This window comes from Tasmannia lanceolata, unplaced genomic scaffold, assembly GCF_043159265.1.
Source record: "Tasmannia lanceolata isolate RefF3 unplaced genomic scaffold, GAP_Taslan_0.1 ptg000019l, whole genome shotgun sequence".
Classification (NCBI taxonomy): domain Eukaryota; kingdom Viridiplantae; phylum Streptophyta; class Magnoliopsida; order Canellales; family Winteraceae; genus Tasmannia; species Tasmannia lanceolata.
In genome coordinates this window covers 6468672-6492394 of record NW_027518696.1, presented here as the reverse complement: position 1 = coordinate 6492394, position 23723 = coordinate 6468672, and the positions used below count along the sequence as shown (strand labels likewise).

Below are 23723 nucleotides of genomic sequence, written 5' to 3'. Positions count from 1 at the left end.
GTGCTCACAAACCCCATGTAAATGAAGAGAGGTAGGAGGTAAGTAAAAAGAAGCACCAGAATTTGCGAAAGAGCCATAGAGCTACGAAGTTTAGGAAGATGATGATAGACGCACTTGGTTATTAGGAGTTCTCGAGATTCTTTATGCTTTCTCTTGTCCTTTGACTACTTCTAAGGATAAGTCTTGGCGTTGTTCTCTTGGTATGTATCCATATTCTTGTGATAGGGTTAGTGCTTGTATGCAAAATGTATCATCTTTTTCATTCTAATAAACCCGTAGGGGCGTCCCCGCCAAACCCCAGCTTACCTATCAAAAAAAAAAACCATGATATTGATCACAGTATTCTCAATCCCTATTTTATCTCTGATTTCTTATTGTGATTCAGTGAAAATTGCTAGAATATGTGGGATCCAACGGTGGGATTAGGTTAAGATCTCACAATTGGATCATCTTGGAGGTAGATTAGGTAAGTTGGGTGAATGAGCCAACTAGATAAATTAGGCAAGTGGATTCTAAGAGGCAAGCAAGAGAGATTATATAGGATTATTTCCTTCAATTCCATTCCATTGTTATCATGTAAGTGCTATAAGCACACATTGATCCTCTTGTAAATGTATCTAAAAGTTTAGGCCAGTGGATTATAAGTGGCAAGCAAGAGAGATTATATAGGACTATTTCCTTCGATTCCATTCCATGTTTATCATGTAAGTGTTGTAAGCACACATTGATCCTCTTGTAAATGTATCCAAAAGTTTAGGCAAGTGGATTATAAGAGGCAAGCAAAGGGATTATATAGGATTATTTCCTTCGATTGCATTCCATATTTATCATGTAAGTGCTCTATATAAGCACACATTGATCCTCTTGTAAATGTATATAAAAGTTTAGGCAAGTGGGATTATAAAAGGCAAGCAAGAGAGATTATATAGGATTATTTCCTTCAATTCCATTCCATGTTTATCATGTAAGTGCTCTATATAAGCACACATTGATCCTCTTGTAAATGTATCGAAAAGTTCAGTGAAATCTCCTAAACTCCTAATGGTTCCATCAATCTTTTCAATCTCTTTCTTCTTCTCCTTCATCATCACTGTTGTTTCAGGAAATGTTCACTCCTTGTATCTTCCACCAGAAAATTTTGGCTCCTTCTATCTACTAGACCCAAAGTGTGAGTCAACCCCTCCACCTCTACGTTGCCAATTTACCCAGAACATGTGGATCTATTAAGATTCCCTTTGAATCTTGAGCACTTGGAATGTGAGTTTTTTCTGTTTGGAGCTTTTGGTTATGGGCTCGACAAAATCGAACCAAAATTAGCCATGCGTGGACCACCTCCGATCGGGGCTCAGAAAGCAAACCTCGACAATAGTACACTAAACTTAATTGGAGAGTTTGGCTTTGAGGAAGTGGGTCATTTGAGGTCTCTCTCTCTCTCTCAACTGAGAATTTATATTGTGCCCACATTTTTTTGTGTGATGTAAACCATTCATTTTATGGGCCATGATATGGATGGGGTGTGCCCAAAAAATCGTCTCCATGGATCATCCTAACCCTCCGATATGTCGAAGTTTCTATATTGTATGTTACGAACCCGAATCGGTTCGTAACGTGATTGATCTTCTTAGAGGGAAGATCGGCCTCTTGATCCACTTCGAGGAAAGGATCAGTCCTCCTTTGTGCTAAAAAGACATAATTCTAAGATAATTTCTTCATTCATTGATTTTCATTAAAATAGCATGTGCTTATATAAAACACTCCAAGATAAATATAGAAAGATCTAGCAAGATCTTATGATAAATATAAAAATAACTAAATAAAGATAATACTTATCTAAATTAGTATTGTAATCTATCAAGCTACTAAAGATACAGATCTTACTAGATCTGATCTAATTCTCTAAAATAAGAAAGTAATTTGTTCCATTCTAAATGGGACCCATTTAGGCACGTATCACTGTACCTGTAAATTATCTACGTAAGATGATCCTAAACCTCCGATCTGTGATTATTTTTTTTTGTATTGCAGGGCGATTAAATCGACGATTGGTGGATTCCCGAGGCCACTGTTAGATCTGAGTGCAGGCAATTTCGCCAAATTAATGGTTAATGCATTTGGAAAACCTCTCAGCCCTCCTTTCGACCCATATCACAATAGCGTCAATTCCATGTTGGCCTCCTATGTAATTCCATACGTGGGACTCGTTGGCTATGTGGGTGCAAACCCACTCCTCAATGGCTATGTTTCAAAGAGAGTAAGAAGATCTAGCCCCTAATTTAACATATCCACCCCTTTTTTGTTTGTCTTTTATAGAGAATTGAGTTCATTTAGAAACCAAAGGGCGTGAAAATGCAGGGTTTGAAAAAAGATAAATAAAAGGGTTATAAAAAAAAATTATTTTTGGGCTCCAATCTATTTACCTTGTGGCCCATTGTAGACACCACATTTTGACCGTGCCCTAAACCTTCCAATTTTGTGCAAAACCCCATCAGATCAATGATCTAGGGTCCCAAACTTAACCCTAGGCTAGCTTTGGGTCCCAGCTAGGTCCCCGCAAAATTTCGTCAAAATCCGATCGCGTTTGCCTAGCGAACGAGCTAAGACGGTGCTGTAGTGTAAATGCGCAGAAGGGGGGTGATTTATCCTGGGTGGGGCCGAACCTGGGCCGAATGGGACAAAGGTTACGGGCGCGCCTTATCATTTGTTTGTGCGCCCATCAATGGTGGTGCCAATATCACTCCCCTCTATTCTTGTAAAAAAAAAGTAAAAAGCTCATTTACAGAGGAGATGGAATTTTCAAAAAAAACAGCAGAGAGAGAGAGAGAGAGTAGAAGTCGTCGGTTACATATATAAATATATATATATATAATATAAAAAAAAAAAGCGAAGTGGCGAGTTGGATTATATGAGATTTGGGTCTCACATTTGGTGGGTCCCTTTGCTGATAAAACACAAGACACATTTTTTGAGGACCGGAAAGAAAAGTCAAAAAAAAAATGCCTCATGCTTTCGGCTTGTGGGCCAGAAATCATGCGAAGTGCGAAACACGTTACACCCACCAACAAAGACTACCTCCTAATTCTTGATTCCAGCGGAATTCACGGGGGTTCTTGTATTGTTTAAAGGCTGTAGTCTCGGGGGCTGCAGGGGGGGATTGGAGGTTGAATTCCTCTCTTCTAAAAAAAGAAAGAAAAGAGAGCTGAAGAGCTCTCTCCTCGGCTAGAGTGCAAAATTTCTCTTGGGTTGATATTTTTTTTCCTTTGGTTTTGGGGGAGGGCTTTGAGCCTTTGATAGCAAAGAGGTTTTCAAGATACACCAAACACCGTCTTCTCCGGCAAGCCTCCCCACAACCCATCCAACGGCAGCGGGCCCCACACAAGCACACCGACTCCGTCAACATCTTCCTGGATCTTCTGTTCCTCCTATTATAGCCGGTGTAAGTTCAGTTTTTTATTTTATAATTAGTCATTCTTTGCACTACACGATACACCACAGTAGCGGGTCCCACAGCGGGTCCCACATCAGTGGGTCCCACAGCGGCGGGTCCCACATCAGTGGGTCCCACATCAGCAGGGTCCCACAGCGGGTCCTACAGTGGCGGGTCCCTCAGTGGCGGGTCCCACATCAGCGGGTCCCACAGTGGGTCCCACATCAGCGGGTCCCACAGTGGGTCCCACATCAGCGGGTCCCACATCAGCAGGTCCCACATCAGCGGGTCCCACAGTGGGTCCCACATCAGCGGGTCCCACAACAGTGGGTCCCACATCAGCGGGTCCCACATCAGCGGGCCCCACAGCGGGTCCCACAGCAGTGGGTCCCACATCAGCGGGTCCCACAGCGGGTCCCACAGCAGCGGGTCCCACATCAGTAGGTCCCACAGCGGGTCCCACATCGGCGGGTCCCACAGCAGGTCCCACATCAGCGGGTCCCACAGCGGGTCCCACAACAGCGGGTCCCACATCAGCGGGTCCTACTATGAATAGTAGTTTTTGAATAGTACTTATAAATAGTAATTATGAATAGTAGTTTTGAATAGTACTTATAAATAGTAATTATGAATAGTAGTTTTGAATAGTACCTATAAATAGTAATTATGAATAGTATTTTTGAATAGTAATCTTGTATAGTAATTATAAATAGTAATTATAACAGTCTTCAGCACAGGAGTCAGTCCTTCAGTCAGTCCAGGAATTTTTCCTGTCATCATAGGGGTTAGGATTCTGTCCATCCTCCCATCAAGTTGTGATCTTTACCCGCTCCTGCAAGGTATAGGATGCTGTCCAACCCTTGCCGAGTTATTTTCCTGTTCGTTCCCCCGCAAAGTATAGGATGATGTCCAACCTTTGCGGGATTCCAGAAGTCTCCCTACCCTTATGATGATAGGATTTTATTCTCTGGTGTCAAAAAACAATAAAAACATTTCAAAAACACTTGAAAACAACAAAAACATTCCAAAAAACACTTGAAAATTCAAAAACATCTCAAAAACAATTCAAAATCCAAAAACATTTTAAAAATCAAAATTTCAAAAAATCTTGAGTCATTTGCAGAGTAGTTAGGGATTCAGTCCGAACTACGGATGGCTTGATCCCTAGCTGAGGGGTACGTAGGCAGCTCAGGCGTGCTGCTGGCACCCTGAGTTCAGTCACCATTTTTACACCCTTTCACCATTTTCAGTCACCATTTTTGTAAATATTTCTCACAACTTTCACCATTTTTCATAACTTCAAAACCTTTTCAAAAAGATCTTCCCCTAGAGTTAGGAGTCTGTCCTAGATATTTAGGGTGTTTTAGAGTTAGGAGTCGGTCCTGATTTGTATTGATATGGTGTGTCCTGTCGTGTGAGTGTCCCTAGAGTTAGGAGGCCTCAAGTCGATCGGTTAGACATTTAGTCGAACCGATGGCTAGACTAGGAAGCATATAGTCAACCCATGGTTTTCCTTAGAATGCACAGCCTAGATACACATAGGATATAGGGCCCACCTGCATTAGCTTAAGGCTAATCAACTTGCATTAGTTAGGGCATATAGAGTCCTAAAAATTACAATCCACTTGAATTTAAGCAATCGCACAAAAAACTTTAAACATCAGTCGAGTCTAGTGGATCGAGTCTAGGATAGCGGTCCTAGAGTTTTAGGCATCGTAGTTTAGAATAGGGCACCGAACTACGTTGGCTCTGATTCTTCCCGAGGCCGGGATACGTAGTGCAGCTAGGATGAATGGCCATCCTGGTCCGAGTCAAGTATTGCATTAGAGTCTAGGGTTTGTCGTGTCGGGTCGTGTGTCGAGTCGTGTTGTGTTGTGTGTTTTGCTGTGTTTTCTTATTTTTATGTACAGATCCTATACCTTTAGCTGTAACATGCATGTGCTTGTCCACCAGAACTTAGACACCAATTAGGCATGTCACTCATAACCTAGCTATTCTTAGGCGACATATCTTTCATTTCTTTTGTGTGTGCTTCTTATTCATCTCCGAGACATGCATGATTAGCTAGACGTTATCTCGGAGATATTCGTTCTCATTTCGCATGATTTTCGCCCAAAACTCTTCAAAATTAATAATAAATGGCATAAGAGACCAGGTGCTAGCACTTGGGCGAATTGGGGGCGCCTAATCCCTTCCCCATTCGTCATCAGGCACGAACCCTATTTTATATCTCTGGTTATCCGTTGCAACAGAGCACAGCATGGGATCCAGGGCCCACTTCCTTGGATGGCGACTCTTCTTTGTTTAAGGTACGCCTCGAATCTGGGCTAGTCCCCGAATCGAGAGGTATCTCACTTTACATCGCCGCTCATGCTGTGAGGGGCACTCTTTCGAGAGTTCCTTGGTGGGGCTCTCCTTCACGTGGACGATCTCCTGAGACTCGCGCGGGGGCCCGTCCTCCACGCCCGTCCCGGATCGGGGTCCACAGACTGGCGACTCTGCTGGGGAATTCTTGGAACATTGCCTAACTCTGTAAAAATGCCATTTTTATTAATTTTGAAGAAATTTGGGTCAAAACCAAGTTAAATGGGAACTTTATCGTTAGAAATCCAGGGGCACCAAGTAGGCGCGTAAATAAAACAAGGGATTCACACATCGCACATCATACATTGTCATATTCTTTATTTCTTTCATCATTTTCATTATTGGCCTCAGGGAATAGATATGACGCGTACCAGATGGGAACCGTTGTATCTATTTCCGAGCTATGCGCCGGAGCTGCAGCCGTAGACACTGGGTGTGCTGGTGTTCTACAGCAGCCGATTAGCAATGAACATACTTTGTATAATGCTGGGTGTGCTGGCGTTATACATCAAGGGTATGGTCATAAGCATAGTACCCTGCAGAAATGCCCGGGCCCTACTTTTATTTCATTATATTATGTATATATATTAGTTTCTCCCTTTAGAACCAAAATTAGGGAACCCTTGCTAGGACACTATATATATGTACTCATATAGGACGAACATGTGCGACCAGCATATGTAAGCCTAGGATAGAAGTCAGCCTACCCATGTAGTGTAGAAGGGTAAGTCACACCGTGGTTACCCGCCGCGTTATCTAGTACACTCACAGACACTTCTGGGTCAAGATTTTCTTGGCTGTGCTAGATTAGACTAGGGTTGGTGCCCCTGGTTAGGATGTATATATATATATATATATATATTTATTATTAGATTAGGGCTTGCTTCTTAGTTAGGTTTCCTTCTAATCTAATCAATTTTTCCCCATCTATCCATTCTGTGGATTATCATCAGATTCTTGGCTCTTTTAGTCATGATCTGTCTTCCGTGAGCTTGATCATTTGATTGATCCTGATCAGACCGTGTTCCACATGTCGATTGTGAGTCTATCTTGCCATTATCATTATCGGAGTGTGTGTTCTTGCTGAGAGCCCTGCTTTATCTTGATCATGACGGCATACTCTTCATGTTTAGTTGCTGAGACCCTCCTAGTATAGCCGTCATGCTGCTGATTCTTTTCAGAACCCTTGAACGTAATCATTATCCTTTTGGGTTCATTGACAAACTATGTGCTTACCTTACCACATCTCCTGGTATAGCCGTTATGCTGTCGAATTTTCTCCAAATACCTTGAGTGTGATCATCATCCTTTTTGGCTTGTTGACAAACCATGTACTTGCCGTACCACATCTTTATGTACAGTTGTTATGCTGTCGGATTTTACCCAACGGAAGGATGTATTGGTGCTACCTTTTGTCTCAACTTGCGCATTGCATTGCCATGTGATTAATTCTCATTGAGCTTAGTGTTTGTGGTGTCCATGAAAGGAGTCTTAGTCACTCGTCTGCCATCAACCCCAAAAGAGCTTTCATTTCTAAACTCGCTTGGTCTAGCCAGTCTGCTGTACCTTTTTCCTCTCACATTGCCCAGATGGCCGAGTACACTGAAAATCTCATCTTGACAGAAATGAGAGAGACGATGATGACATTCAAGACCTGATAGACAGGGATCCCCTCATTCTTCTTGAACTCAAGTGCTTCCAAGAACCCTACACCTAACCGTGTTGCACCTCCTACACCCACCATGGGAACCATTTCACCCATTCAACCCTTCATATATCTTACCACCTTTACCTGTACCACCTCTGGGCTGGAAAATGATTGGGAAGAGAAAAGAAAAATATCATACCAGAGAAAGCCTTGCCATTGTCAGGTGCCAAAGAACAATTTGAGCTGGGTCAACAGAAACCGAAGAGGCCCTCCCTTCTGAGATTCTAACTCTAGGATTACTCTTTCCGATCATTATCGCCATTAATGAAGGCACGTTGTCCTTGAACTTTCAGCGCCAATCCGTTGCCTCCGATAAAGTGTCTCATCTTTGAAATTTGTTTTGAAGTGTGTATACCAACCCTCCTGTCAAAGTTGGTAAGTCTAACCATGTCAGTATCAATTCTAAGTATGTTGTGTTTACCGGTCTCTCTCATTGTGAGCCAATGTCCAATCTTTTGCTGAATTTGATGGAGAGCCTATCGTGGCGCATCAAAAATCATTGTATGTACTTCAAACATTCAATGAAAAGAACATTTGATTCCAGTGTCGTCAATATTCTTGTATATGTTCACTCTTGGATCTAATGTTAATAAACAAATTAAGACACCCTCCTCGAATGAGGATGCCGATGAAATTCTCCTCGAGATTTGAAAGATAATCAAACGAGAGGAAGAGCGTCGAGCAAAGCCACTTGAAGATGAAATTGATACCGTGGATAGTGGTATCGAAATCCGAAACTCGGGAAATAAGGATTGGCAAAATCTCCCGAAGAGCGCAAAGAATCGATAAACCTATTTAGAGGGTTCAAAGAAGTGTTGCTTGGTCCTATGAGGATAAACCAGAAGCGTGCCTTGGCATCGTTCAATGTGAGTCACCCTCGGCTTCAGACAGGTCAAAAAAGCAAAAAAATTCAAATGAAGAATACCAAACATCAAATGCAGTGAATGAAAAATTGAGAGAAGACTTTCAGACAACAAAGTCATGAGCATAGAGCATGAACCTCAAAAAGAATACTTGGGCTATACATTGCGATGGAATTTCAAGTTAAAGCATTCCAGGTGTAGGGGCATTCCCCACATCCAAGCAAAAAAATTAAAATCAGAATGAACAAAGAAAAATAAGATAGAATCCAGAGAAGAAAGGAGAAGGGAGCATGCCCCACGTCAACTCCTCAAGAACGTCAGAATCGCAGGAAGCAGAGTCGATAAATGGATTGAAAATTTCAAAATCATCTTCAGCATTCATAGAAGACCCAGAGCCGTAGAATCCCGAATATCAGTGCGAGATCCCAAAGAAAAAGTGGGAATTCAATCAGTCTAGCTTGCACAGTGCAGATGAAGTCTTGCAAGGAAATGCCGCCAGACTCCTAAAAAAAAAAGAGAAAGAAAAAAAAAGTTCAAAGCCATTGAACCTTAGCCATTCAAGAAGCTTGTATGCCAAAACATCAGAAGGCCATCCTTGGACGCCTGAGCCTTAAACGCCAAAAATCCCAAGTTCAAAAAAAATCCTTTTGCGAACACCTTCGAGCCTCAACAAAATCAAACATTCTTTTCAAACACCCGCAAACCAGGGGCATTTCGGCCCGAACTACGTCTGACCTGATCCCCAACTCTTCGGGGGTACGTAGGCAACCTGATCAATTCAGGTTCGGTCAACCTTTGGGATAAAAATCAAATTATTCCCTTTCAACCTTTGGGATAAAAGTCAAATTATTCCCTTTCAACCTTTGGGATAAAAGTCAAATTATTCCCTTTCAACCTTTGAGCTTAAAAGCCAAATCATTCTGTTCCAAACCTCAGCGAACCACTCGAACCTGATCCTCCATTGTTGGGGTACTTAGGCAACCTGGCCAATCCAAGTATAGTCGAAACTTTGAAATCCAAAAGAAATATCCAACCGTTTTGAACCCCAGCCCACTTAGAAAGTCCTTCTGGTGAACAAGCAGAGGTTCAAAGTAAAAAAAAAACAAAAAACGATGGAGTCTGAAGACCCGCTAGGCTGAAAACCCGAGAGGGCGGTCTAGGCAAAATTTAGGGTCATTCACCCGCTAAGTTGACAACTGAAAAGTCGGCTTAGGCAAAAGTTAGGGTAGCAGGCCCGCTGGATTGAAAACCCGAAAGGGCGATCCAGGCAAAAGTTAGGGCAAGCGGTCCGCCAGATTGAAAACCTGACAAGGCAATCTGGTCAATGGCAATGACTTCCTACAAAAAAAACGAATCATTGAGATGGAGAAACAGTCTTCAACCAAGGTAAAACCTCGGAGTCCAAGTAGTGCCAGCAAGCTTACTTTAACATTCATCTAAACTAGGGGCATTGAAACCGAGCAATCCGAAAGGGATAATAATCATGACATAAACACCGAAAAAGGAGAATAGTGCCTCTTGACACGGTCTTCGAAATACTCTAAGAGTGGCTAAGCCATACCCTTGAAAAATAACACATCAGATCCAAGAGTGAGTCGAAAGCGAGTCGAGTCCTCCGAACAACAAGAATCTTCTTTGACCGAGTCCTTGGAAATCTGTTCCTCCTTCATATTTGTGTTCCCTCTCCTTGCGAAGTCCAAACTGTCAGATGCTGGAAGAATGGGAGCGTGTCATCCAAAATGCGAAGAAAATTCAGAGTAAATCCTGGTTTAGGTATCAGAAGGGGCGGGAGACATCTTGTTCAAACCTACCAGAGACCTTAAGCCTCCAAAAGTGAGCAATGCGAAAGAAGGGATTTTCAGACTCAGCCATCATGGTTATTGTCCTATTCTCTCCATACAAAAGAACTTTGCATCCTTGAGCCTTCATGAAATGAAGCATCTTTTCTTCAACCATCATTGTCCTGCCTCCTTAAAACTCCTGTCATGGAAACACAATATACTAGGGGCATCTTTTATGACTTGCGTCATAAAAGATATCAAGCACAAAAGGCAATCAGTGCCAATGTCTTCAGTAAGTTGAGATAAGAGATGTACGAGTATATCTCGAGCCAAACTTCAAACTTCTCAGACAAGTGCACTCTCTGAAAGGTCAACTTCCCCAGAAAATCAATTTCCTCAGTGGAGTCTAGAATTTGCTCGCGCAGCCTTCAATCCCCGGCAAAATTCAGTTCTCTCAGAAAAAATGGTCAATACTCAAAACCTCAGCAAGTTACCTGTGTCTGGTTCTCAACAGAGATCGCACACTCCTAACGTTCTCGGCAAGAGACGATCAATCTTGTAATGGACTCGATCACAATCTCGATTTCTTGAATCAAAATTGTTCCTTCTTGAGTTTCGTGTTCTTGGTTCCTAGAGTGGTTTGATCATGATGATTGTCTAATTATACCGCTTTGTTGATCTGCCTAGATGCTGTCTTCTCAGATCCCAATTTAGGTTTGATCATGATAGCTGTCTAATCATTCCGCCGTGTTGATCTGTCAAGATGCTATCTTCCCAGATCCCAATTTAGGTTTGATCATGATAGCTGTCTAATCATTCCGCCGTGTTGATCTGTCAAGATGCTATCTTCCCAGATCCCAATTTAGGTTTGATCATGATAACTGTCTAATCATTCCGCCGTGTTGATCTGTCAAGATGCTATCTTCCCAGATCCCAATTTAGGTTTGATCATGATAGCTGTCTAATCATTCCGCCATGTTGATCTGTCAAGATCCCAATCTAGGCACGTATCACTGTACCTGTAAATTATCTACGTAAGATGATCCTAAACCTCCGATCTGTGATTATTTTTTTTTGTATTGCAGGGCGATTAAATCGACGATTGGTGGATTCCCGAGGCCACTGTTAGATCTGAGTTCAGGCAATTTCGCCAAATTAATGGTTAATGCATTTGGAAAACCTCTCAGCCCTCCTTTCGACCCATATCACAATAGCGTCAATTCCATGTTGGCCTCCTATGTAATTCCATACGTGGGACTCGTTGGCTATGTGGGTGCAAACCCACTCCTCAATGGCTATGTTTCAAAGAGAGTAAGAAGATCTAGCCCCTAATTTAACATATCCACCCCTTTTTTGTTTGTCTTTTATAGAGAATTGAGTTCATTTAGAAACCAAAGGGCGTGAAAATGCAGGGTTTGAAAAAAGATAAATAAAAGGGTTATAAAAAAAAATTATTTTTGGGCTCCAATCTATTTACCTTGTGGCCCATTGTAGACACCCCATTTTGACCGTGCCCTAAACCTTCCAATTTTGTGCAAAACCCCATCAGATCAATGATCTAGGGTCCCAAACTTAACCCTAGGCTAGCTTTGGGTCCCAGCTAGGTCCCCGCAAAATTTCGTCAAAATCCGATCGCGTTTGCCTAGCGAACGAGCTAAGACGGTGCTGTAGTGTAAATGCGCAGAAGGGGGGTGATTTATCCTGGGTGGGGCCGAACCTGGGCCGAATGGGACAAAGGTTACGGGCGCGCCTTATCATTTGTTTGTGCGCCCATCAATGGTGGTGCCAATATCACTCCCCTCTATTCTTGTAAAAAAAAAGTAAAAAGCTCATTTACAGAGGAGATGGAATTTTCAAAAAAAACAGCCGAGAGAGAGAGAGAGAGTAGAAGTCGTCGGTTACATATATAAATATATATATATATATAATATAAAAAAAAAAGCGAAGTGGCGAGTTGGATTATATGAGATTTGGGTCTCACATTTGGTGGGTCCCTTTGCTGATAAAACACAAGACACATTTTTTGAGGACCGGAAAGAAAAGTCAAAAAAAAAATGCCTCATGCTTTCGGCTTGTGGGCCAGAAATCATGCGAAGTGCGAAACACGTTACACCCACCAACAAAGACTACCTCCTAATTCTTGATTCCAGCGGAATTCACGGGGGTTCTTGTATTGTTTAAAGGCTGTAGTCTCGGGGGCTGCAGGGGGGGATTGGAGGTTGAATTCCTCTCTTCTAAAAAAAGAAAGAAAAGAGAGCTGAAGAGCTCTCTCCTCGGCTAGAGTGCAAAATTTCTCTTGGGTTGATATTTTTTTTCCTTTGGTTTTGGGGGAGGGCTTTGAGCCTTTGATAGCAAAGAGGTTTTCAAGATACACCAAACACCGTCTTCTCCGGCAAGCCTCCCCACAACCCATCCAACGGCAGCGGGCCCCACACAAGCACACCGACTCCGTCAACATCTTCCTGGATCTTCTGTTCCTCCTATTATAGCCGGTGTAAGTTCAGTTTTTTATTTTATAATTAGTCATTCTTTGCACTACACGATACACCACAGTAGCGGGTCCCACAGCGGGTCCCACATCAGTGGGTCCCACAGCGGCGGGTCCCACATCAGTGGGTCCCACATCAGCAGGGTCCCACAGCGGGTCCTACAGTGGCGGGTCCCTCAGTGGCGGGTCCCACATCAGCGGGTCCCACAGTGGGTCCTACATCAGCGGGTCCCACATCAGCGGGTCCCACATCAGCGGGTCCCACATCAGCGGGTCCCACAGTGGGTCCCACATCAGCGGGTCCCACATCAGTGGGTCCCACAGTGGGTCCCACATCAACGGGTCCCACATCAGCGGGTCCCACATCAGCGGGCCCCACAGCGGGTCCCACAGCAGTGGGTCCCACATCAGCGGGTCCCACAACCGCGGGTCCCACAGCGGGTCCCACAGCAGCGGGTCCCACAACGGGTCCCACAGCGGGTCCCACATCAGTAGGTCCCACAGCGGGTCCCACATCGGCGGGTCCCACAGCAGGTCCCACATCAGCGGGTCCCACAGCGGGTCCCACAACAGCGGGTCCCACATCAGCGGGTCCTACTATGAATAGTAGTTTTTGAATAGTACTTATAAATAGTAATTATGAATAGTAGTTTTGAATAGTACTTATAAATAGTAATTATGAATAGTAGTTTTGAATAGTACCTATAAATAGTAATTATGAATAGTATTTTTGAATAGTAATCTTGTATAGTAATTATAAATAGTAATTATAACAGTCTTCAGCACAGGAGTCAGTCCTTCAGTCAGTCCAGGAATTTTTCCTGTCATCATAGGGGTTAGGATTCTGTCCATCCTCCAATCAAGTTGTGATCTTTACCCGCTCCTGCAAGGTATAGGATGCTGTCCAACCCTTGCCGAGTTATTTTCCTGTTCGTTCCCCCGCAAAGTATAGGATGATGTCCAACCTTTGCGGGATTCCAGAAGTCTCCCTACCCTTATGATGATAGGATTTTATTCTCTGGTGTCAAAAAACAATAAAAACATTTCAAAAACACTTGAAAACAACAAAAACATTCCAAAAAACACTTGAAAATTCAAAAACATCTCAAAAACAATTCAAAATCCAAAAACATTTTAAAAATCAAAATTTCAAAAAATCTTGAGTCATTTGCAGAGTAGTTAGGGATTCAGTCCGAACTACGGATGGCTTGATCCCTAGCTGAGGGGTACGTAGGCAGCTCAGGCGTGCTGCTGGCACCCTGAGTTCAGTCACCATTTTTACACCCTTTCACCATTTTCAGTCACCATTTTTGTAAATATTTCTCACAACTTTCACCATTTTTCATAACTTCAAAACCTTTTCAAAAAGATCTTCCCCTAGAGTTAGGAGTCTGTCCTAGATATTTAGGGTGTTTTAGAGTTAGGAGTCGGTCCTGATTTGTATTGATATGGTGTGTCCTGTCGTGTGAGTGTCCCTAGAGTTAGGAGGCCTCAAGTCGATCGGTTAGACATTTAGTCGAACCGATGGCTAGACTAGGAAGCATATAGTCAACCCATGGTTTTCCTTAGAATGCACAGCCTAGATACACATAGGATATAGGGCCCACCTGCATTAGCTTAAGGCTAATCAACTTGCATTAGTTAGGGCATATAGAGTCCTAAAAATTACAATCCACTTGAATTTAAGCAATCGCACAAAAAACTTTAAACATCAGTCGAGTCTAGTGGATCGAGTCTAGGATAGCGGTCCTAGAGTTTTAGGCATCGTAGTTTAGAATAGGGCACCGAACTACGTTGGCTCTGATTCTTCCCGAGGCCGGGATACGTAGTGCAGCTAGGATGAATGGCCATCCTGGTCCGAGTCAAGTATTGCATTAGAGTCTAGGGTTTGTCGTGTCGGGTCGTGTGTCGAGTCGTGTTGTGTTGTGTGTTTTGCTGTGTTTTCTTATTTTTATGTACAGATCCTATACCTTTAGCTGTAACATGCATGTGCTTGTCCACCAGAACTTAGACACCAATTAGGCATGTCACTCATAACCTAGCTATTCTTAGGCGACATATCTTTCATTTCTTTTGTGTGTGCTTCTTATTCATCTCCGAGACATGCATGATTAGCTAGACGTTATCTCGGAGATATTCGTTCTCATTTCGCATGATTTTCGCCCAAAACTCTTCAAAATTAATAATAAATGGCATAAGAGACCAGGTGCTAGCACTTGGGCGAATTGGGGGCGCCTAATCCCTTCCCCATTCGTCATCAGGCACGAACCCTATTTTATATCTCTGGTTATCCGTTGCAACAGAGCACAGCATGGGATCCAGGGCCCACTTCCTTGGATGGTGACTCTTCTTTGTTTAAGGTACGCCTCGAATCTGGGCTAGTCCCCGAATCGAGAGGTATCTCACTTTACATCGCCGCTCATGCTGTGAGGGGCACTCTTTCGAGAGTTCCTTGGTGGGGCTCTCCTTCACGTGGACGATCTCCTGAGACTCGCGCGGGGGCCCGTCCTCCACGCCCGTCCCGGATCGGGTTCCACACCCATCAATTCGACGTTTTGGTTCATCTAACAGTGTGCCCATCAAATGTACGGTTGGATCAAACTATGGTGAGCCCATCAAATGGATGGTTTGGATCATCCTAAAGTGTGTCCCCTAAAGTAATTTTTAAAAAAATAATGGACTATATCAGCTTACACCATATAAAATCTCGCATATCTTCAAAAGTTTCAAAAGTTGGTTTAGTGATAGAGAGATTTTAGGGATTTTAAAGTTATCTACAAAAAAGGGTAAAATGGGTAAATTAAAAAATAAAAAGCTATTTTAGGCACAAAATTGTATCATTGGTAATTATGAAAATTTTGAGGGGATTCTTGTAGATATGTTTTGATATCGGAGCTTTTTCGTAGTTTTCCGTAAAAAAATATTATACTATGTCGATCCCACTAGATATGTTTCTAGTGCATTCGATTGGATGATATAGTTCATTCGATTTGGGATCCTAGCATCTCCTCCATTTCTTTCATTGTAAAATGGGTGTGAAACAAAATTTATGCTCATTTTTTAGTGCGTACCTAACCAGGTTTTTTTTGTTTTTGTATTTAAGCTTTTGGAGTAACTGGTTGTTTCACATGGTATCAGAGCCATTGCCTCACGGCGTGAGGCAATCTTTAATTATAAAAATCCCTGCCAACCCAAAAATAGGGGCCACACATGAGGAGGGGGGGTGACGAAAGTATAAATAATTAAATTACACGGACTCAAACAGGTTAAGCTTTCGGAGTAATTGGTTATTTCACATTAAATTATGTAAATATATTCGTGTACACTTGTATACACCATTTCTTTTGCAGCTAGTGGCAGGGCTGTTAGGAGTCGAATCCGGCCAAGACGCAGTCATCCGGCACTACCTCTACGATCGAGCCGAAGAGCTTGTTCACCCGTACAACTACACGGTGGCCGAATTCAACCCCATAAGGATGATGCTAACCTTCTGATCTATCAAGGTTTCTTTAATAACCTACCAAAAAAAAGTTTCTATAATGTGCAATCCTCTACAGATCAGAGGTTTAGGATCATCCGATGGAGATGATTTACGAACCATCTGATGGATCAAACCTATGAAAAAAACGGGTTTTTAAAATGTGCAGTCCTCTACAGATTGGAGGGTTAGGATCATCCTATCATTAGGATTTACGGGGTACAACCTATTTATGGTGTGGCCCAACAATCCTACGAAGTGGGCCCCACTTTATGTTCTGAAAAAACTGTACTTGATCTTAACTGTCCGATCTATCAAACTTTCTATAATGTGCAGTCCTCTACAATCGGAGGGTTAGGATCATCCTATGGAGATAATTGACGGGGTACAACCTATTTATGGTGTGGCTCAACAAATGACTTGTTAGTTGTTAGGAATAGGATCATCCTATGAAGTGGGCCTACTGTATGTTCTGAAATATGAGAATTCATACGTATCCAGCCCCAAAACACAGTGGGGCCCACATTATTTAAAACCATGGCTGTGAGTAGTGGAATCAATTTTGAAACACGGGAAGATATCTAATCCCATGTTTTGGAAGTGACACTCATCACTTTATTAAAAAATATCCTTGCTCACTAGTCACAAGACTCACAACATGAGCAAATGGCAACATTTCAACGACGTGGACTTGCCTTGTTGGCTCATGACTTGATTTGTTCTCCCTCCAGTCACCTTTTAAAATTGAAGGCTGTTCTTAACTTCTTATCACTCCGGCGTGTTTGCAGAGACAAAATGCACGTCCCTTCAACAAGAAAAGTCCTACCCAATACCCACACAAGCTTTCCATGATAACATTATTACAATCTCTATTTTAGTCTTTTCTTCTTCTTAACTTTGTCTCCTCGGTGGATTTGGTTTCAGTACTTCTAAAGGTGAGTCTTATTTGTTAAGATCTTTTTTTGGATTCGACTATCATTTTTTGGATTCGAAACATCTTCATTTCTCCGGCATATGCTCATTTGTCTTGAGAGGTTAGAAGGAGTTCTCTAGAGACGCCCCTTTCTCATTTTCTTTTTCCTCCTCCAAATATCCAAAATCTCATTATCTTTATAAGTATTTCCCCTTTTCTAGTGACTGTAGCCAAAATCAGTTGCCCAAAAAGCTTTCACTATGCAAAAAGGTAGTGGAAGCCAAAATGGTACTCGCACGGGTTATTCATAGCCAAAAAATAGGTTACTTGAAGCTAAAAAAATGTAACTCGAATAAAAAAATCGATAGCTCAAACCCACAAAGTGATAGTCGAAGCCAAAATAAGAAGGAAGGCACTCGAAGCAAAATGTAAGTTAGGCAAAAATGATAGTCGAAGCCCAAAAAATGCTAGTTGAAGCCAAAAAAAAGTTACTCCAAGCCAAAAATGATAGTCGAAGCCAACAAATACTTCTCGAAGCTAAAATATATTAGTTAAAGACGAAAAAAGTTCCAAATGTTACTGGAATTCAAAAGTTTTAGTCGCAGCCAAAAACATGTTAGTCGAAGCAAAAAAACCAGTTATTCGAAGCCTAAAAAAATTTAGTCGAAGCGAAAAACACAACGGCGAATGTTACAGGAAACACATTTTTCACTTCGACCAAGTAATTTTTTGCTTCGACCAAGTAAATTTTGGCTTCGAATATCCTATTTTGGCTTCGAGTACCTGTTTTTGCATTGAGAAGAAGAGGGGGAGATCTCAAAAACCTTCGACAAATTTTCTTTGGCTTCGACTAAATTTTTTAATTCCAGTAACATTCAGAACTCTTTTTGCCTTTGGTCAAGTAGAGCTCGTTCAAATATCAGACGGTGGTAAACATCACCTACCTTGGACCGACCACTCTAGCAATCAAAACAGGGTAGTTCTACAAATTCTAGTATAAAGATTTTGTCCTCTCTAAAAATAACTAATCATTTGATGTCCATTGGATAGCACGAAAATGATGAACATATGACTTTGCCATAGCATCTCTTTTACAAGTTTAGAAGTTAAGAGAGGTAGTTGAGTTTTCCATTAGCCACAGTAACACAACAAAAAATTATCAAATGGGGTTTCTCAACATGTCCATAATCCAATTTCTCCTTCTCATCTTCCCATTCTATTTTATTCCTCTGCTCACATGACGATATAAACACTGATAGATCGGTGCTATTGGCTTTCAAGAAAGGCATAGTTGTTGATCCTCAGAATCCCTCAGGACAAAGGAGCATCTGTTGCCAGAGAAATGAGATGTTTCGCCGGAGAAGAAGGCTTCTATCGCCTGGAAGTAAAAGAGTAAAACGGTAAAACCAAGAAGAGAAAGATTAAAGTAAGTTGAGGGGTATTTTCGTCCCTATCAACATTTCTTTTAATAAAACAGCATTTCTTAGTGTTTTTTCAAAAAGCAACATTTTCTCGTCATTTTTTCAAATTTGCAGCATGTAACAGTAATTGATCCATAACATTATTACAATCTCTATTTTAGTCTTTTCTTCTTCTTAACCTTGTCTCCTCGTTGGATTTGGTTTTCAGTACTTCTAAAGGTGAATCTTATTTGTTAAGATCTTTACTCTCTGAGAGTCTCAGACAATAATCTTCTTAATTAGATAAGTCAAATAAAAAGCCATTAATGGACCCACTTTTAGATTTTCGAGTGGGGAAGTGATATATTCGCCCCCACCCCACCCCACCGCACACACCCACCTTTCTTCCCGAGCCACCCACTCTAGTGCATTTATGACCACGGTTTTAAACTTTCACTCCTGAAGACCCATCACCATTTGACGGATTTGTTTATACGTACGCTTCTTCTTCCATGGACAATTGATCTCTCCGTTCAAAGTTTTGACAGCAATCAACGAATCCGATTCAATCCTGACCCGCCTAAAGTTTTTTGAGATGGCCAGAGTAAGCCCTTGATGGATAGCATCAATCTCCAACTCGTTGATTGGTGCCGATGGAACATTTATGGAGAACAAGGCCAGAGATACGCCTTTAGAATTTCGTATGAGACCTCCAATGGCAGCCAATCCATTTGATAAGTAGCGTTTTGTTGTCAATTGAAGTAGTTTCCTAGTGCGGTGTCATTACCAAAATAAGGGGCAGCATGTGTGTCATTACTAATATAGAAAGAGGGAAGGGAGAGAAAGAAAATGATTTATATACTTGTAGTCTCCTAATATGCCACATGCGCACACAAGGAAGACTAGAAGAGACAATGTGGTAGCAAGGCAAGTAGTCTTCTAATAGATTGAATTTAAACATGCAACCAAACACTATTAGTAATGACGAGACTCACAACATGAGCATTTGGCCACATTTCAACGTCGTGGACTTGCCTTGTTGGCTCATGACTTGATTTGTTCTCCCTCCAGTCACCTTTTAAAATTGAAGGCTGTTCTTATCATTTTGGCGTGTTTGCAGAGACAAAATGCACGTCCCTTCAACAAGAAAAGTCCTACCCAATACCCACACAAGCTTTCCATGATAACATTAGGGTTATTTACTGTTACATGCTGGACATTTGAAAAAATGACGAGAAAATGTTGACTTTTGAAAAAACACTAAGAAATGCTGTTTGATTAAAAAAAATGACTTTTTAGGACGAAAATACCCCTAACCTTACTTTATCTTTCTCTTCTTTGTTTTTACACTTTATCTTTCCAGCGATAGAAGCCTTCTTCTCCGGCGAAACATCTTCATTTCTCCAGCATATGCTCATTTGTCTTGAGAGGTTAGAAGGAGTTCTCTAGAGACGCCCCTTTCTCATTTTCTTTTTCCTCCTCCAAATATCCAAAATCTCATTATCTTTGTAAGTATTTCCCCTTTTCTAGTGGTTGTAGCCAAAATCAGTTGCCCAAAAAGCTTTCACTATGCAAAAGGGTAGTGGAAGCCAAAATGGTACTCGCACGGGTTATTCATAGCCAAAAAATAGGTTACTTGAAGCTAAAAAAATGTAACTCGAATAAAAAATCGATAGCTCAAACCCACAAAGTGATAGTCGAAGCCAAAATAAGAAGGAAGGCACTCGAAGCAAAATGTAAGTTAGGCAAAAATGATAGTCGAAGCCCAAAAAATGCTAGTTGAAGCCAAAAAAAAGTTACTCCAAGCCAAAAATGATAATCGAATCCAAAAAATGATAGTCGAAGCAAAAAAAAAATGATAGTCGAAGCCAACAAATATTTCTCGAAGCTAAAATATATTAGTTAAAGACGAAAAAAGTTCAGGAATTCAAAAGTTTTAGTCGCAGCCAAAAACATGTTAGTCGAAGCAAAAAAAAAACCAGTTATTCGAAGCCTAAAAAAATTTAGTCGAAGCAAAAAACACAACGGCGAATGTTACAGAAAACACATTTTTCACTTCGACCAAGTAATTTTTGGCTTCGACCAAGTAAATTTTGGCTTCGAATATCCTGTTTTGGCTTCGAGTACCTGTTTTTACGTTGAGAAGAAGAGGGGGAGATCTCGAAACCCTTCGACAAATTTTCTTTGGCTTCGACTAAATTTTTTAATTACAGTAACATTCAGAACTCTTTTTGCCTTCGGTCAAGTAGACCTCGTTCAAATATCAGACGGTGGTAAACATCACCTACCTTGGACTGACCACTCTAGCAATCAAAACAGGGTAGTTCTACAAATTCTAGCATAAAGATTTTGTCCTCTCTGAAAATAACTAATCATTTGATGTCCATTGGATAGCACGAAAATGATGAACATATGACTTTGCCATAGCATCTCTTTTACAAGTTTAGAAGTTAAGAGAGGTAGTGGAGTTTTCCATTAGCCACAGTAACACAACAAAAAATTATCAAATGGGGTTTCTCAACATGTCCATAATCCAATTTTTCCTTCTCATCTTCCCATTCTATTTTATTCCTCTGCTCACATGACGATATAAACACTGATAGATCGGTGCTCTTGGCTTTCAAGAAAGGCATAGTTGTTGATCCTCAGAATCCCTCTGCTGCAAGAGAAATGAGATGTTTCACCGGAGAAGAAGGCTTCTATCGCCTGGAAGTAAAAGAGTAAAACGGTAAAACCAAGAAGAGAAAGATTAAAGTAAGTTGAGGGGTATTTTCGTCCCTAGCAACATTTCTTTTAATAAAACAGCATTTCTTAGTGTTTTTTTCAAAAAGCAACATTTTCTCGTCATTTTTCAAATTTGCAGCATGTAACAGTAATTGATCCATAACATTATTACAATCTCTATTTTAGTCTTTTCTTCTTCTTAGGATCAATTACTGTTGCATGCTGGAGAGTTGAAAAAATGACGAGAAAATGTTGAGTTTTGAAAAAACACTAACAAATGCTACTTTATTAAAAGAAATGTTGCTAGGGACGAAAATACCCCTCAACTTACTTTAATCTTTCTCTTCTCTTCTTGGTTTTTTCCATTTTACTCTTTTACTTGCAGGTTTTACACTCTTTCATTTCTAGGTTTTACTCCGACGCATTTTGTGTGAAACGACAAGATTTTCCGGCGATAGAAGCCTTCTTCTCCGGCAAAAAATCTCATTTCTCTGGCAACAGATGCTCCTTTGTCCTGAGGGATTCTGAGGATCAACAACTATGCCTTTCTTGAAAGCCAAGAGCACCGATCTATCAGTGTTTATATCGTCATGTAGGCAGAGGAATAAAATAGAATGGGAAGATGAGAAGGAGAAATTGGATTATGGCCATGTTGAGAAACCCCATTTGATAATTTTTTGTTGTGTTACTGTGGCTAATGAAAAACTCCATTACCTCTCTTAAATTATAAACTTGTAAAAGAGATGATATGGCAAAGTCATATGTTCATCATTTTCGTGCTATCCAATGGACATCAAATGATTAGTTATTTTCAGAGATCTCCCCCTCTTCTTCTCAACGCAAAAACAGGTACTCGAAGTCAAAACAGGATATTCGAAGCTAAAATTTACTTGGTCGAAGCCAAAAATTACTTGGTCGAAGTGAAAAATGTGTTCCCTGTAACATTCGCCGTTGTGTTTTTCGCTTCGACTAAAGTTTTTTAGGCTTCGAATAACTGGTTTTTTTGCTTCGACTAACATGGTTTTGGCTGCGACTAAAACTTTTAAATTCCAGTAACATTTGAAACTTTTTTCGTCTTTAACTAATATATTTTAGCTTCGAGAAATATTTGTTGGCTTCGACTATCATTTTTTTTGCTTTGACTATCATTTTTTGGATTCGACTATCATTTTTGGCTTGGAGTAACTTTTTTTTGGCTTCAACTAGCATTTTTTGGGCTTCGACTATCATTTTTGCCAAACTTACATTTTGCTTCGAGTACCATTTTGGCTTCCACTACCCTTTTGCCCAGTGAAAGCTCTTTGGGCAACTGATTTTGACTACAGCCACTAGAAAAGGGGAAATACTTACAAAGATAATGAGATTTTGGATATTTGGAGGAAGAAAAAGAAAATGAGAAAGGGGCGTCTCTAGAGAACTCCTTCTAACCTCTCAAGACAAATGAGCATATGCCGGAGAAATGAAGATGTTTGGCCGGCGAAGAAGGCTTTTATCGCCGGAAAGATAAAGTGTAAAAACAAAGAAGAGAAAGATAAAATAAGGTTAGGGGTATTTTCGTCCTAAAAAGTTCTTTTTTAATAAAGTAGCATTTGTTAGTGTTTTTTCAAAACTCAACATTTTCTTGTCATTTTTTCAACTCTCCAGTATGCAACAGTAATTGATCCTTCTTCTTAACCATGTCTCCTCGGTGGATTTGGTTTTTAGTACTTCTAAAGGTGAATCTTATTTGTTAAGATCTTTACTCTCTGAGAGTCTCAGACAATAATCTTCTTAATTAGATAAGTCAAATAAAAAGCCATTAATGGACCCACTTTTAGATTTTCGAGTGGGGAAGTGATATATTCGCCCCCACCCCACACACCCACCTTTCTTCCCGAGCCACCCACTCTAGTGCATTTATGACCACGGTTTTAAATTTCCACTCCTGAAGACCCATCACCATTTGGCAGATTTGTTTATACGTACGCTTCTTCTTCCATGGACAATTGATCTCTCCATTCAAAGTTTTCACAGCAATCAACGAATCCGATTCAATCCTGACCCGCCTAAAGTTTTTTGAGATGGCCAGAGTAAGCCCTTGATGGATAGCATCAATCTCCAACTCTTTGATTGGTGCCGGTGGAACATTTATGGAGAACAAGGCCAGAGCTACGCCTTCAGAATTTCGTATGAGACCTCCAATGGCAGCCAATCCATTTGATAAGTTGCGTTTTGTTGTCAATTGAAGTAGTTTCCTAGTGCGGTGTCATTACCAAAATAAGGGGCAGCATGGGTGTCATTACTAATATAGAAAGAGGGAAGGGAGAGAAAGAAAATGATTTCTATACTTGTAGTCTCCTAATATGCCACATGGGCACACAAGGAAGACTAGAAGAGACAATGTGGTTGCAAGGCAAGTAGTCTTCTAATAGATTGAATTTAAACATGCAACCAAACACTATTAATAATGACGTGGGATTTCAATTTCAAACGTCTACTAAACCCTAGAAACTGTGCAACCAAACTGAACTGACCCAATGTGTTTCACCGCAATCTTTGTTGCAGGTGTTTCAATGTTGAGTGGCAGGTAGAGATTTCATT

General features: G+C 41.1%; 1 pseudogene; it reads left to right on the top strand.

The window, feature by feature from the left end:
• The first annotated feature begins 1041 nt into the window (after positions 1-1041).
• Positions 1042-23723, top strand: part of LOC143853240 (ferritin-like catalase Nec2) — a 44490-nt pseudogene continuing 21808 nt past the window's right edge.